We start from the raw sequence: 17,051 nt of genomic DNA, 5'->3' as shown, positions 1-17,051 counted from the left end.
CCATTATGAGTTCAATCAACCGTTACCACAGGAGTTTCCTTATAGATTAGTAAATCTACAGTGTGTTCAGCAACAACGCCTCCCAGGGCTCTCATCCAGGTGGTCGAACTTTAACGCTGAATATAGTCACCTTACCTACACAGCAGGTACAGCAGGACCCGTAATTGTGGATACCTGGACTGGCTGGCCTCGGCGAAGGGCCAGGTGGGCCAAATATGGCCATTTCCCTGAGCTCTGTATGTCCATTAACAGAGCGAACTTAAATATAGACATGTCATTAAATATGGAGTGAAGGTGTAACGAATACTCGGGACAGATTTACTTGCACTTTTATACTGACTTTGAAAACATTCCCGTGCTTTTGTTTATTGTGTGAATACCACTAATGCTGTTCCCTGTCAGTATTCATTTGGCCAGAAAGCTATCTTCGTACTTCTTACCTCGACCTCGACCTCGACCTGTACTTATATCTATACTTATACCTCTACCTCTACTTATATCTATACTTATACCTCTACCTCTACTTATATCTATACTTATACCACTACCTCTACTTATATCTATACTTATACCTCTACCTCTACTTATATCTATACTTATATCTATACCTGTACTTATACCTATACTTATATCTATACTTATACCTCTACCTATACTTATATCTATACTTATACCTCTACCTATACTTATATCTATACTTATACCTCTACCTATGCTTATATCTATACTTATACCTCTACCTCTACTTATATCAATACTTATACCTCTACTTATATCTATGCTTATACCTCTTCTTATATCTATACTTATACCTCTACCTATGCTTATATCTATACTTATACCTCTACTTATATCTATACTTATACCTCTACCCCTACTTATATCTATACTTATACTTCTACCTATACTTATATCTATACTTATACCTCTGCCTATACCTATACTTATACATCTACCTCTACTTATACCACTACCACTACTTATATATATACCCGTGAAGATCCGTGGTAGAATAGGTCTTCAGCAACTCATGCTTGTCGTCAAAGGCGACTATGCTTGTCGTAAGAGGCGACTAACGGGACCGGTTGGTCAGGCTCGCCGACTTGGTTGATGCATGTCATCGTTTTCCAATTACGTGGATCGATGCTCATGATATTAATCACTGGATTGTCTAGTCCAGACTCGATTATTTACAGACCGCCGTCAAATATCTTGAATATTTCTGAGTATGGTGTTAAAAACCAACCAACCAACTAATACCTACTCCTACACTTATACCTCTACCTATACTTATACCTGTACCGGTGCTTATACGTATACTTATACCTATATTTATACCTATACTTATACCTATACTTATACTTATAGCTCTACCTCTACTCGATGCTCATGATATTAATCACTGGATTGTCTGGTCCAGACTCGATTATTGACAGACCGCCGTCATATAGCTGGAATATTGCTGAGTGCGGCGTTAAACAACAAACCAACCAACCAAAAATCTATACTATACAGACAATCACAAGAAGTTGGGGCAGTCAGCCATATGTGCGCCTGCCCCGACTGCGTAGAGCGTTGCTCATGCTTATCAACCACGGGCTTGTCTGACATGGCACAGTCTCGATTATTTACAGACCACCGGGATAAAGCAGAAATAGTGTTTTATGCGATGTAAAACAACATGTAGTCGCTTATATAAGGTAGATACGCCATAAATCGAAAGGAACAATGAAGAAAGAAGCGTGGTTTATTTCACGATAAAACATTGTTCTATCATGACGTCAGATTCGAATATTCTCTCGCAACTAACGTCATATATTGGGAGAAGTTAATTTTGAGAGGGAAGTGTCTGGAAGGAACTGCGTCTCTCATAGTTTATTCTCCCTGCAGTGTTTTATTGTACGATAAATAACTCCAACTCATCGTTTATTTCTTAAAAAGGAGTTAAATCCTAATATACGTCTAGAAATAAATAAAGCTGAGAATATAAATCATAAAGAAACCAATAAATTGTTAATCCATATCTCAACCCTGTCTTCATTTATTCTACTACTTCTAAACTGTCACATAATTTACTGTTACCTCTGGCTACGCCATGTTGGAGAAATATGCTGCAGTGTTTGTTATAGCAGAGTACGTATATACTGCCCCAGATGCTCGGGAGATGGTGTGGTCGATGTAACGTGAGAGACTACAAGGGCCAGATGGTCTGCCAGATCTGCTGACATCAGCACAATTCTAACTGACAGCATATTTGCACGACCTCGTGGCTTTCAAACATTTACCTTATATAACACTTGATATAGCATGGTCCTGTATCAACAACCTTCCTAAAACTGACAATACTGCGTCTCAAATTGATCAGTTGGGATATTTTCAGATGGCGTGAATCGTGAATTTTAGAACACTGTATAAATATATTTTATTTACGTGAATAAATGTGTTGTTTACTTCGACTTCCCTGTCAGGTATATTTACAAAGACTATAGATTTGTGGGAGTGTTATCTAAACATTTCAAAGAGCTCCCAAAGATGTCGAAATCATCAGTTAGCTTCCTTCCTTTATCCCCTGACATTCTCTTTCAACCAAGATGCCATTTTCCTATGACAAACTCGTTCTAGATTAATATTTTAAAGGTATATTATATTTTCATATATTTATATATCAAGGTAGTTGACGATATATGGTTATGCCAATCAAACAGTAAGTAATGTATGGTTAAAACAATCAAACAGTTGACGATAAATGGTTAAGCCAATCAAATAGTTAGTGATACATGGTTAAGCCAATCAAACAGTTGGTGGTATATTGTTAAGCCAATCAAACAGTTGGTGATATATGGTTAAGCCCATGAAACAGTTGGTGATATATGGTCAAGCCAATCAAACAGTTAGTGATATATGGTTAAGCCAATCAAACAGTTAACGATATATGGTTAAACCAATCAAACTGTTGGTGAAATATGGTTACACAACAGAATCAACACAACCTTTACATTTATCGTTGCCACCGTACGAACATCCAAATTAAAAATTAATTGGTTAATTCAGACACATGTTACTCGAGACGATTTTGATTAAATATAACCAGCAGTACAGGCTGACTGTCACACCCAGCCAGCCACCCGCCATCTTCTCACTCACTCTAGGGGCGGCGTGGTAGCCTAGTGGTTAAAGCGTTCGCTCGTCACGCCGAAGACCAGGGTTCGATTCTCCACATGGGTGTAAATGTGTGAAGGCCATTTCTGGTGTACCCCGCCGTGATATTGCTGGAATATTGCGAAAAGCGGCGTAAAACCATACTCACTTACTCACTACTCACTCACCCTAGATTCATGGACTGTTTATCCGGCCAGGCTTCATGTTAATCGATCTCCCCTTCAGTCAAGACTGTTCCCTACCTATTCCTCATTTGGATAATAAACACGAATACCAACCGGAGACACGATGCCATTGTCTCGTGTGTCAGATTGTTAGCTCTGCCACTGTGCAAACATTGCTTCATAATTCATAACAAAATATAGATATAACATTCAAAATTCACATATGTATCTATGGAGTCAAATCGTCAGATATCGCCCATAAATTCAATTCAATTCAATTCAAGGTGGTTTATTTTGTCTCACCATTTGTACACAAAGACGATAACCGTCAGCGGAGCATGGCACATTAAAACACATATACAAACGCCACCCAAACGGGTTATGAGAGAAGTAAAATCAATAATAATTCTTGATAAAAACATTAAAATTACATACACATAAGGCATATAATATATAAGTATACACATAACTTAGCGTAATATACACCATAGAGAAGAAAAATATAAAATACATAAAATAAATTAATAAATGTATAAAAAATAATTTTAAAAAATGAAAATAAAATAAATAAATTATGAATGATAGAATAGTTTTCTCTGCAGTCAAATCTCCGGATACCTGCTATAAATGAGCGTTACTCACTCAGGTTGAAAAACATACCGCCAGGCAAAATGCCAGACAATAGTTCCTTGTGTGCATCACAGTCCCCCGGCTGCTGTCACCTCCTGATTGACACGCTGGCCAACAACGATAAATCCCTAACATGTCGGCTTATAGGTAGCAATACCATAGGTAAATGGGAGAATATTGTATCAACCAGGAACAGAACGGGAATTAACAAAGTCAGCAAGGGGGACAATAAATAAATATAATGTCTTCAAAAGTCAATCAATCAGAGATTGATATGCGTCCCTCCACTATATAAGCAGGTGCAGTTTCACTGACAAGACACACTGCATCTGACTAAATCTTGGAACACTTGCAACTCTGATATCATCATTTATTATATACGCAAAAATTACCGTGAGACAGCACGTTCTCAGCCCTTTCATAATTGATAAACAACCGTTCTGAACAATGCAGAGGACACCTCATTAATCCGAACAGTGCCCTTCCCGATGAAATCGTCATGATTAACATATGTCCGGATTAACGACGATGTCTACGAAGTGACGTCCCTTCATATTAAGACGTACATAACGGTAATTGTCCGGAATGTGGGGTTTCCGGACTAACAAGGTTTGACTGTACAATCATGTGAACATGTACAAGTTGGACGTGACTCCTATACCTGCTGTGATATACTTACCTCTACATGAGTACCTCTCATTACAATAGACATGTCCAACATAATTTCTAGGATATTGATTCCAACGCTGATCGATGTCGACTGTATAGGGCACCTGTTACACACAAAACACAATACAGAAGAGCTATCATGGGTCAAACAGGGGACAGTCCAATTCAACTATTGAAACAATATTAATATTCTCTAATGGACGCTACACAATGGTATGAATTACAAAAGAGTATATTCCCGTAAGTGAGAGAATTGTGCTTTTCGCCATTTTAAGCAAATTCCAACAATATCACGGAGTAGGGCACAACAATTTGGCTGGTCATATTGTACACATGAATGGAATAGAACCCGGGCCTTAGGTGTGGCGAAAGAACGCTTTAACCACTAGTCCACCCCACCGCCCGACAATATGACGAGTGGTCAGGGGCGTTAGACTTTGCTGCGTCCTCTAGCAGGCTGGTCCTGGGGTCGACTCCTGATTCGTGCTTGCGGGTTTCCAACAGGTTCACGCGAGGTTCTTAGCGGAGATAAACCCAGCTAACTAATTACTAAACTGATGAGTAGGATACGTTAAACGCCCGCATTCACCACTCTGATTACATCTTCAGTGGAGGAGAGGGGTAGCTTAGTGGTTTAGATGTTCGCTCGTCACGCCCCTCATGGGTACAATGTGTGAAGTCCATTTCTGGTGTCCCCCGCCTTGATATTGCTGGAATATTTCTAAAATCATACTCACTCACTCATCTCCAGTGGAAGCCGTTTTCTAAATGTACTCTCCAACATTGAAAGGGAAACTTGCGGTAGGGCAAATAGGGCACCAATACTTTACACCAATACCAATACAATGCTTTGACAAAATGTTGTATTAAATCAGGTTGTGAATACACTGACGCGAGACCCGCGAAGATCCGGGGAGGAATAGGTCCTAACCAACCCATGCTTGCCACCCGATCCAGGAAATATTACCTACTACTAGCACAGAGTTGTTAGCAACTATGACCTGCTACTAGTAGGTACAAAGACGGTCTCTACGTCTCTGGAGACCAACATTTACTGCTACTACTAACTAACAGTAACAATTAAATAACATAACCATATTAGGATGTATGTTCACAGGGGCGCATTTCACGCCATATTGGAACATGCAGTGTCGAACACAGCATTCAGCAGATGGTAGGATGTCATCATTTTGTTGTTGTTTTTATCTCCGGTCTAGACAGGCTAGACTTAGATTTAGTATCTTCATACGGTATATATATTTTATACATCACCTAATTACAATTTTAACAACCAATAGATAGATCTATGGATATACCAATCCGGTCTTAATAGAAGATCGTTACGGTTTTCATTAATACATGCCATTGTATGTGTATTTGTTTGATAGAACTACACATATTTATAAGAACTGATCGTTACAAAATATATTGGCAAACAAGGTTAAAGTTTGTCTTTGGAAAATTCGTCCCGACGTGGTCAGAAAGAGTTATCCCCCTTGGCCGGCATAGCGATCGGTTTTCGATCAAACATTTATCGGTTAGATCTTGCTTTTTGTTTATCTGTTCTTACTTGTTCGTTGGTCATAATGTTATCTAGTCTTTGTGCAAACATAATTTACAGTCTACAACCATTCACTATGGTACTTTTTATTTTCAGATACTGAGATGGAGAACGTCAACGTGCCTGCTGACCCTGCACATGACGCATGTTTGTATTCTATGTCTGTAGGCCCAGAATGAGTGTAGGACTAACATAGATATATCATCGGGGAAGCATCAAATCTCATCTAGATTATTAGTGTTAATTAACTTGTTTTGCTGAAAGGTCTGTGTTCTGGGTTCAAAGTGAGGTCCATTTCTGGCGTTCGCTCCATTGTGAGATAAGGCCCACGCTCTAATTCACTAGTCTACATGCCCTCTTTTTTGTTTGTTGTTGTTGTTATTGTTGTTATGATGAACACTGGGGGAATATGTAGACATATGAGGTTAATAAAGGATCATAAAGATTATTGTGCATCCGGCAAATTTATAGTAAACTATACACGTATCATTGATTACCTCCCTTTGCAACCAATATGTCAAGATATCAGTACCAATTTACTCATTTTTTTATTCCCAGGGTATCCAAGTGGGCTGTGTCCTGCCACATTCAGGAAATTTGAGGTGCAACCCTTGTAGGAAATCAGGTATGTTGTATTCTACCCCTATACATGTTGGGAATTTATATTATTATACTAAGGCTAATTTACTGTTGTATAGATTTTAGCACAAGCTAAGCACATGTGCTGTGAACATTTATCTTTATGCACCCCCATGATAAAGTCAGGAATGACAATAGAGGAATCATCATACATCAAATTAAATCATGGATGTCATGATATGAAAAACCACATTTGTAGTATTATCGGTACCTCATTATATCAGTCTTTCCTCACTGGATCATCAGCTGACACACTGTGATATTACTGAAACTCTGTTCTAAGTTGCATTAAGCCAACTCAACCATTCACTATGCAAACTCGCTGACCTGATTATGGCAATTGTGAAAGTATAACTTTCCCTCAGACCTTAGGCCATTTATTAAGTTATGAGGTGTGAGTTGGTATACTGTAATCAAACTACAGGCTATCATGAATACAGGAATATCCAATTTGAAGTCAAATGAGCTTATTTCATGGTGCATTATCTGTCATCTGTCAATAACTAACTTGTACACTTTCAAAACCTCCTCTGAATCTACAAGGCCTATGAAACTGAAATCTCAGCAATGATATTCTAAAACATGAGACTATTTACAAAATATCACTTTTGCATATTACACAGCCAATTCAGATGTGGCATTATGAAACTTGATATGTGTTATGGGGTTTACATTGGTGTATTTTTTGCTTGATCTGGGAGGAACATCTTAGATATTTACCACTTGATGAGACCCACCTGCGTGGAAATGGTGCTCACAAACCAAGGAAAATAATCATGGTAATTATGGGATTTGAACCCATTGTCATAGATTTCTGGCATATGAAAGGGATGCAGCTTAGTCTCTGAAAATGTAAAATATTGATAGAAACATTTTATTTTCATTTTTGTTTAAAAATAGACCCAGTGAGATGGGCTGGGCGGAAGGGAAAATAATATGGTTCAAGGACTGTGAGACAGACAGGGATGCAACTCTGCCCAGCAAATTGAGGTGGCTTCTTGGATGACTGTATTACCTGTGCCTTCTATGGCCTTAAACTTTCACATACCTTATGAAGTTTGTTTGTGTTTTCAATATCTTCTCTGAAAATCATATTTTCAATAAGCTGAGATTTTGTGTATTTGATCCCACTAACATGATGCCAATACAACTTCAAGCTGTCAAGACATGGCAACCCTTTTGAACATATACTTTCCACCCTTTAGAAAGCCACTTCTGCATTTACGTTATGAAATTTGATATACAGTAATTATTTGGTAAACCCAACAACAGGGTCATATTTTGCAAGTTTTTCTTATATTTGGAACTGCAACATTTTGTCTTCATGTGCTGCTGCAGCCATGATGAATGTGTTCTTTGACTCGTTTCATTACCAATTATTATCCCCCACAACATGTAATGCGGGGGTATTAAAATGGACATGGTCAGTCCTTGCATTCATACTTCTGTGTAAGATTTTGAAAAAACGTTTACTATTTTCTTCACCAATCATGGTACATGGATAGGCCTAGTGGTGACCTGGTGCCTGTTGATAGTTTTGGATTTTTGTAAAATGTATCTTTTTAGTTTCCATGGCAACAACTTTGACTGAAATATGAGGGTAGTGATCGTTCTTGGAACATACCTTAAAAATCTACAATATTTCTTCACCAAACTTGACACACAGATCGGTCTAGTGGTGAACTGGTGCCTTTTGATAGTTTAGGATTTTTAAAAAATTGATATTTTGAGATGCCACAACTTTGACTCATACCGAAAATGAGGGTAGTGCTTCTTTCTGGGCAGATTAAAAATAACTTACAATATTTCCTTAACAAGGATGGCACATAGATAGGTCTATTGTTGAACTGGTGCCTTTTGATAATTTGGGATATTTAGTTTCCATAGCAAGTATTTAGTATTTAGGGGATAATGGTGAATTTGTCTTCTTGCATATACTGTCATCCTTTTAATTGGTCAAGATGCTGTGAGAAAGTCTGTTCTGTAGATAAATAGTTTTGTTTCTTTTGCTTATTTATTATACCCTTGTATTGCCTTTTTGTGGTAATAATATATTCTGTGAAAAAGTACAGGGAAGATACAGATGCAATTTTAACACCTATACCCAGGGTAGTTTGTTCGAACAGTATTTCTGTCAGTCATGTGAGGAGACAGCCAAAAGGTAATGAAGGGAAATTTATTACATCAGAGCTACAGATAAGCAGCGTATTTGTGTAAAATACCCCCCAAAATTATGTAAACCCAATTAGTTTCCATTAACTTGTGTACAGAATCGCACGCATTAAATGAAAAACTCAAATTATTAAAACAGCTCGCATAAATACCCAACGAAGCTTTTTCAGCATGCATACAAAGGAGCTAATTGCTGAAACACAATTACAAGCTAATTTACTTTCTGAGTCAAACCTATGTATTTAGAACATTATTTCATTTTTTTGAAATCTTAAAATGTTCACTAATTTTGGGAAAGACCCAAGAGAGTGATGAATACATGAGTGAAAAAATATTGGTTACCCAATGAAAAATGTAATAACCCAATTAAAATAGAAACCCTAAAGTAAAAACTGAATTGCTCAAAAAGTTATCTGGAGCTCCGTTACATGAGTCAGTTTAATGGCACCAATACAATGGGCACATCTGGCCTCCATTATAATAGGTTGAATCTGGTAAACTGTGTCTGTGATTTTTTGGGGTGACGACATTGCAGCCATATTGAATGTTATTTTGACCAGGTACTCATGTATCATGGCATTATTCATTTATCAGGCTGTAATACTATATTGCAATCTCCAATGTGCTATGTTTCAGTGATCATATGTTCCATTTGGTCATGCCATCATCTTTCACCTTTTTGTGTCCTAATAATGGAATGTACCAGTAAGTGTAATAACCTTGTACTTGCAATGTTTCCTATGAATCTTTTGGGAAGTGAAGCTATGATTGGTTATATATGTATGTTATTATGCACTCCAACAATGGTATAAAATAGATCTACTGTTCTTTTCAGATTTCAGATTCAGATTATCATGCCATGGTCATACCCTTTGCATGCACCCTTGTATCTAGATTACAGGTATACTAACACTGTTTGGATTGTTACGGACATGATCCAAGTAATTCAGTCTCAAAAACGTAGTCACAGAAATTTGATTCTTAACATTCCCAAAGGGCAACTATATGGAATGTCAGTTTTGTGTGACCTGGCTGATTTGGTGACATTACACCCCAATTACATGGATAGTTGTTAGTGCTATCAACCTCTTGCCTGCCTGGACCAAGCACCATTATTTTAAGTGGTCATAAACAATTCACTCGTTTTTCCTCATTTGTCAATCATTATTAAATATTTATATCATTTGGTGTATCTGAACATTTGTTACTTATTTCTGCATAATCTTGTTAATCTATTTATGATGACCTTTACCAGTATTTAATTCCCTAAAAATAAATTCTGATCAGTTTCAGGCCCATTTAAACGGTTCGTAGTGAGGCATATTTTTGTTTATCCTAGATAACCTTAGCAATGTTGTCATGAAGAAGTTGATGGATGTTTACTACACTTTTTTAACCTTCATTTGCAAAGGTATTTTTGTAGCTTCCAATTCTGATTTGTTCAACTTTAAGAACTTCCTTCTCAGAAACCAAGGAAACTAAAACTTAATGACACCTGGCATGTGTAGCACCACAATGGGACTCGGATTAAGTTATGTGGTTGTGCAGTGTTTTATTTTACAATTTGTTCATTCAGTTCTGTGGTGTCATGTGTTGTGTTTATTCTTATGAAGATTTTCATTCTTTGTATACCATGTTCACAGGTTTCACTGTCCAGTTACAAGAAGCCTGGTGTAAATAGCTTGTTTGGTCCAGTTGCACCCAACAAAGGTAACATTGATCGCCTTGAAACGTTAAACAAACTGGTTGTAATATAGCATAGACTATTTTTCCAGATAAGACAAATATACAAAATAAAACAAAATACTTTTTGAATACAAACAACATGGCCTGCTTGTCTGATGTTTGTCATCCTGACACAACTATTAGCTCACCAAGGTGAGCTTATGCCATTCTGTGGGGTCCGTATGTCAACGATTTTTTCTAAAAACTTCTTCTTTTGACCACAAATTGACAATTAACGAAATTTGACTGGAAGCATCCCTAGGTGGTGAGGATTCAAAATTGTACAAATGGTGGGGCTGACCTCCCAAAGGGCTGGGTGGCAAGGCGGAATAGGAGTAATTTGGCTATATTGTTTTAAACGACTTCTTTATTGGAACTAAGAGATAGATATCAACCATATTTGGTTGGAATCAATTCTCCAATGGTGGGGATTCAAATTGGAGAAATGGAGGGGCTGAAATTGCTTCTTGAAAAACAATTAGGAATGAAAATAAAAAAAGAGAAACTACACTCTCCAAGAAGCTGAAACTTAACTTTGTAGAAATGATGATGATCACTTGTAGCTTACCGGTACACAAAGCGAAGGTTCAAATAAGCTTATGTCATGGCTGTGTTCATCTATACTAATGGAAAAAAGTAACTGCTGTGTATTAAGTAGTGTAAATGTTATGTTATTGTAAATTACAACATAATATTTGGTCTTTTGTCTCATCAATGTTTTATCATAACAAATTCATTGACAAAATCCATTCCTGGTAATTGGAGATGGAGAGACACGCCCTAAAGAGGGGTGCAACTTGTAGGCGGGCACTATCCTGCTGCAACATGACATTACGTCCCTGCATGTGCACAAAGGCAAGAACATGATCTCAAACGATGTCCTCATAACAATGATGAGTCGTGTTTTCCCATGAGTTGTGATGCCACCCCATACCATTTCAGTTCCACCCCAAAACTGATTATGGTAAGTAATGCAAGAGTTGCTAAAACATCCAGTATGCATGTAGACCTTTGCACGACCATCAGAGCTGTTCAGATGAAACCCTCACTCATTTGTGAACAGTGTACTGTCCCTGTTTTTCTTCTGAACCTCAGATGCTGTCTACACCAAGTGTGACTGATAGTCCTGTGTAAGCAAAATTAGGCATATTGCTGAATGTTGTGACCGGATGTTGTGCTCTCTCAACCGGTAATGTACTGTTCTGCCACTAATTCGTCTTAACCCAAGAATTGTCCGATTATTAATGTGGCAGATGATATTTGTGATTCGATGAACATTAAAAATGTTTGGCAACTTCGTTTTGCGCATTTTGTGTTTGCAACATGTCATCAAGCCGTGACAGCATTTTTAATTACAGTTGAACAAAAAGAAAAAAGATTTTATGAGACCCAGAGAGCTAAACAATCATTGTTTGCTGTTTACATTATGAAATCGTGTGTAAATACCTTGCTCCCAACTAACATGCAAACACACAAATTATGTGCAGTCCATAAACATTTGCATGCAAATTGTGAATCACGACCTTAAAACTGAGGAGATGTCTTCATCAATATGCATATTGAAAGATGCATTATTTAATTTCAGATTAAACTTAGTTTTGTCCAATCTCATTAAAATCTGATCTTAGTTTTCGCTACCGCTAACCAAAGATCTGAGGACATCCCATTACGGGTCACGTAGGAACGACCTTTCGCGATCATGGACCGACCAATGAAATGACTGAAATCGACATTTGCCAATCAGAAGGTAGCTATCTCGAGCTTTACTGCACTAGTTTCAAACTGGCGACTACGCCTCGAAACATATTTTGACGTATTCTCGATTAAATAAATTTAAAACTGACCAAAACGACATTCTGGAATGACTTAAGATGGCCTAAATTCTATGGATATAATCATAAAACCTGTAACTGTCGTTCGGAATACCCTCTGTTAAATATTTCGAGGATTCATGATTAGAAAACACATTTTGACTGTCACTTTCAGGATCTGGTAAGTGACGCTTTGATTGGTTGGATGAAAGGTCATGCTGACGTGACCCATAATGGGATGTCCTCAGATCATTTTTTAGCGGTAGCGAGAACTAAGATCTGATTTTAATGAGATTGAGTCTTGTTGGACTTTTTATTAAGAAAAGTTACCTTTTTCTGCTAGTATGTATGTCGTTAACGATTACACTTTCAACATCTCCTCTAGAGCTACAAAGCCTATGAAGCTGAAACTTGGCATGAATCATCCCAGCAATGATGTCAGAATTGTGATTTGATGTTAAGCGTGTCGCTATGTAACAGCAGCGTATAAAATTCCCGCAAGGGCAACTTTGCAAATATTCCTGTCCAGATAAAATGCTTCCCGTCCAGAATTTTCTACACTTATGAACATAAGTTACAAAATGGTGAACATAAGAAAAGTACTGTTGATTGTTAGTTCTCAGAAAATAACAATAAACTGATGGATTGTCAACTTAGTTACCTTAACTCATTGAAATTCATCAAATTCCAAGTCTGATTGACTGCCTCTATGGTGTACTGGTAGAGTGTCTGCTCGGAGAGCGGAAGGTCAGAAATTTGATCCCTTGAAGCATCATTCCAAAAGACGTTAAAAGATGGTACTTGTTGTTACCCTGTCTTGCTCTCGGTAGTAAGGGCTAAAAGAAGGAATGGTCCACTCGGAGACAGTATACTGTGTATAAAGTTTGTTTTGCAGGTTTTTGTTGAAGTATATATTTTTTCGAAATTCATGTCTAACTGTATCAGTTATCTCCCTCACAAAATGTTGGTTGTATTTTAAGAACCTTACACTTACATACTTTGAAAATAACAAAATCAGATCAAATTATCATCTGTTATCACATTTTCCTTCACACGAATATCCAGATACAAATTATGAGTCTGTGTCCAGAAGCCAGAAATCTTTTACCAAAAAATAAATGCATATCAGTTCCTGGATGTGAATTACAAAAAGTACACAAATTATCATCAGATATTTTCATTTTTCTTCAGGAAAATATTTGTGGTAAAAACACCATCTTAATTTTGTATCCAGGACACATTTAACTGGCTTGAGAAAAATTCCTTGCCAGTTGAGATAACTGCAAATTATAACTTCCCATTAAGTTTTGAATTTAAGTGAGACAACATGATATTAAACTATAATATCTTTACAGGCATTTTAAATGGAACTTAACTTGATGTTGCCATGAACCTAAAATAAATGTATGCTATACCCACAAACGGTCAACTGTTTCCTGATTGGCTGATAATAGAATGGGAGGGGCTTGTTTTTCATTATATTGGGTTTAACAATGTCACTGATTTATTTAAATGTAAAAATAAGGTGTACTATGTGGATTTATTTATATTGAAGTTAAATCATAAGTTATTTTTCCATGAAAAATGTTCAATCAATGGTGATGACATCACTTATGTGAATATTTTCAACCTTTTCAGGGCAACTACCATGCTGTAATGAAACTTGATGGTATCAGTTTACACCAACGCTAAACTACATATACAGCTCCCAATACAGTGTGCTTTGAGAAGGGAGAGCAACTGTGCCCTGTACGTTTCTGGAAAGAAGAAGTGTTGAGAAGAAGAGTTCTGTGTTGAAGTCAGCATTGACATCCTGAGTAGTGAAAAGATCAGCAGGGAGTAGCATCAGTTCGCTACTGTGTGGAGGGACAGTGTTTCTCCCTATTCTCATGGACAGTACTGTACATCTTAACATATGATTCATATTATATATTGTTTCATAATGTGAGGTGTGTTTTTTTCATTCATAATATCGATTATCATATATGGTGAATATAGCATCTTACAAATATACTGTGCATGGAATTTCTTCACTTACACTGTTTTCAGCATTTTGAGGCAAAACTCTTTTCATGTGTTACATTTATGTTTATTGTTTCCTCAACAATAAAGAACTAGCAAAATGATGAAATTTGTTTGTAGTTGATTGATTATGACAAGGATAAACAGTATTATGTAGGCATGAATGTGTTCATGTATTCATCACCGAATGACATGTCAAATGGCTGATTGTGTTAATGTGCCCAATGGTATGGGTTTTGCTGATCTTGTCAGCCACTGATTTGCCTTGTCCACAATACATTTACCAGCGGCCTTGATACAGCTTACATTACAATCCTGGCAATCAATGCTACAGATTAGGAATTTACATCAAAACAGATGGTAAGTTAGACAGTCCCAAATTATGATGTCACCATATTATCTCAACAGAAACATGAATCGCGAGGTGCTTTGGTAATGGTTACTACCCAATATATATCCGACAGTGACATAAAGCTGCGTTATTCTTGAATCAGACGCTAATGTCGCTAAATATAAACAGAAACATGAATCACATGGTTCTAGGGTTAGGGTTTCTGCCCAATATATGTCCGACGGTGATGTTAAACTGGGTTATTCCTGATACAGACGCTGATGTTATCGTATTTCATGAATCATGAGTTGCTAGAGTTAGAGTTTCTACCCAATATGTGTCCAACAGTGATGTAAAACTGGATTATTCTTTATTATGACGCAGATATCACGAAATCTCTACAGAAACAAGAATCATGAGGTTCAAGGGTTAGGGTTTCCACTCAATACATGTCCAACAGTGATGTAAAACTGGGTTATTCTTGATACAGACGCTGATGTTATGAAATCTCAACAAATATGAATCATGAGGTTCTAGGGTTAGGGTTTCTACCCAATATATGTCCGACAGTGAAGTTAAACTGGGTTATTCCTGATACAGACGCTTCTGTTCTCGTATCTTAACAGAAACATGAATGATAAGGTGCTAGGGTTAGGGTTTCTACCCAATATGTGTCCGACGGTGAAGTTAAACTGGATTATTCCTGATACAGACGCTGATGTTATCGTATCTCAACAGAAACATGAATGATAAGGTGCTAGGGTTAGGGTTTCTACCTAATATATGTCTAATTGTGATGTAAAACTGGGTTATTCCCGATACAGACGCTGATGTTCTCGTATCTTAACAGAAACATGAATGATAAGGTTCTAGGGTGAAGGTTTCTACTTAATATATGTCCGACAGTGATGTAAAACTGCGTTATTCTTGAATCAGATGCTGATGTTCTCGTATCTCAACAGAAACATGAATGATAAGGTGCTAGGGTTAGGGTTTCTACCTAATATATGTCTAATTGTGATGTAAAACTGGGTTATTCCTGATACAGACGCTGATGTTCTTGTATCTTAACAGAAACATGAATGATAAGGTGCTAGGGTTAGGGTTTCTACTCAGTATATGTTCGAAAGTGATGTAAAACTGCGTTTTTCTTGAATCAGACGCAGATGTCACAAACTTTCAACAGAAACATGAATGATAAGGTGCTAGGGTTAAGGTTTCTACCTAATATATGTCTAATTGTGATGTAAAACTGGGTTATTCCTGATACAGACGCTGATGTTCTCGTATCTCAACAGAAACATGAATGATAAGGTGCTAGGGTTAGGGTTTCTACTCAGTATATGTCCGAAAGTGATGTAAAACTGCGTTTTTCTTGAATCAGACGCAGATGTCACAAACTTTCAACAGAAACATGAATGATAAGGTGCTAGGGTTAAGGTTTCTACTTAATATATGTCCGACAGTGATGTAAAACTGCGTTATTCTTGAATCAGACGCAGATGTCACGAAATCTCAACAGAAACATGAATGATAAGGTGCTAGGGTTAGGGTTTCTACCTAATATATGTCTAATTGTGATGTAAAACTGGGTTATTTCTGATACAGACGCTGATGTTCTCGTATCTTAACAGAAACATGAATGATAAGGTGCTAGGGTTAGGGTTTCTACTCAATATATGTCCGACAGTGATGTAAAACTGGATTATTCCTGATACAGACGCTGATGTTCTCGTATCTCAACAGAAACATGAATGATAAGGTGCTAGGGTTAGGGTTTCTACCTAATATATGTCTAATTGTGATGTAAAACTGGGTTATTCCTGATACAGACGCTGATGTTCTCGTATCTCAACAGAAACATGAATGATAAGGTGCTAGGGTTAGGGTTTCTACCTAATATATGTCTAATTGTGATGTAAAACTGGGTTATTCCTGATACAGACGCTGATGTTCTCGTATCTCAACAGAAACATGAATGATAAGGTGCTAGGGTTAGGGTTTCTACCTAATATATGTCTAGTTGTGATGTAAAACTGGGTTATTCCTGATACAGACGCTGATGTTCTCGTATCTCAACAGAAACACGAATGATAAGGTGCTAGGGTTAGGGTTTCTACCTAATATATGTCTAATTGTGATGTAAAACTGGGTTATTTCTGATACAG

At 37.2% G+C, this 17,051-nt stretch overlaps 1 pseudogene; it reads left to right on the top strand.

The window, feature by feature from the left end:
* Window positions 1-5,729: 5,729 nt before the first annotated feature.
* LOC139473835 (uncharacterized) lies at window positions 5,730-14,596 on the top strand (annotated as a pseudogene).
* Window positions 14,597-17,051: the final 2,455 nt, after the last annotated feature.

This window comes from Haliotis cracherodii, unplaced genomic scaffold (genome assembly GCF_022045235.1).
Source record: "Haliotis cracherodii isolate W230 unplaced genomic scaffold, xgHalCrac1.p SCAF_1, whole genome shotgun sequence".
Taxonomy (NCBI): domain Eukaryota; kingdom Metazoa; phylum Mollusca; class Gastropoda; order Lepetellida; family Haliotidae; genus Haliotis; species Haliotis cracherodii.
Note: the sequence above shows the minus strand (reverse complement) of the source record. Positions and strands in the feature narration are given on the sequence as shown.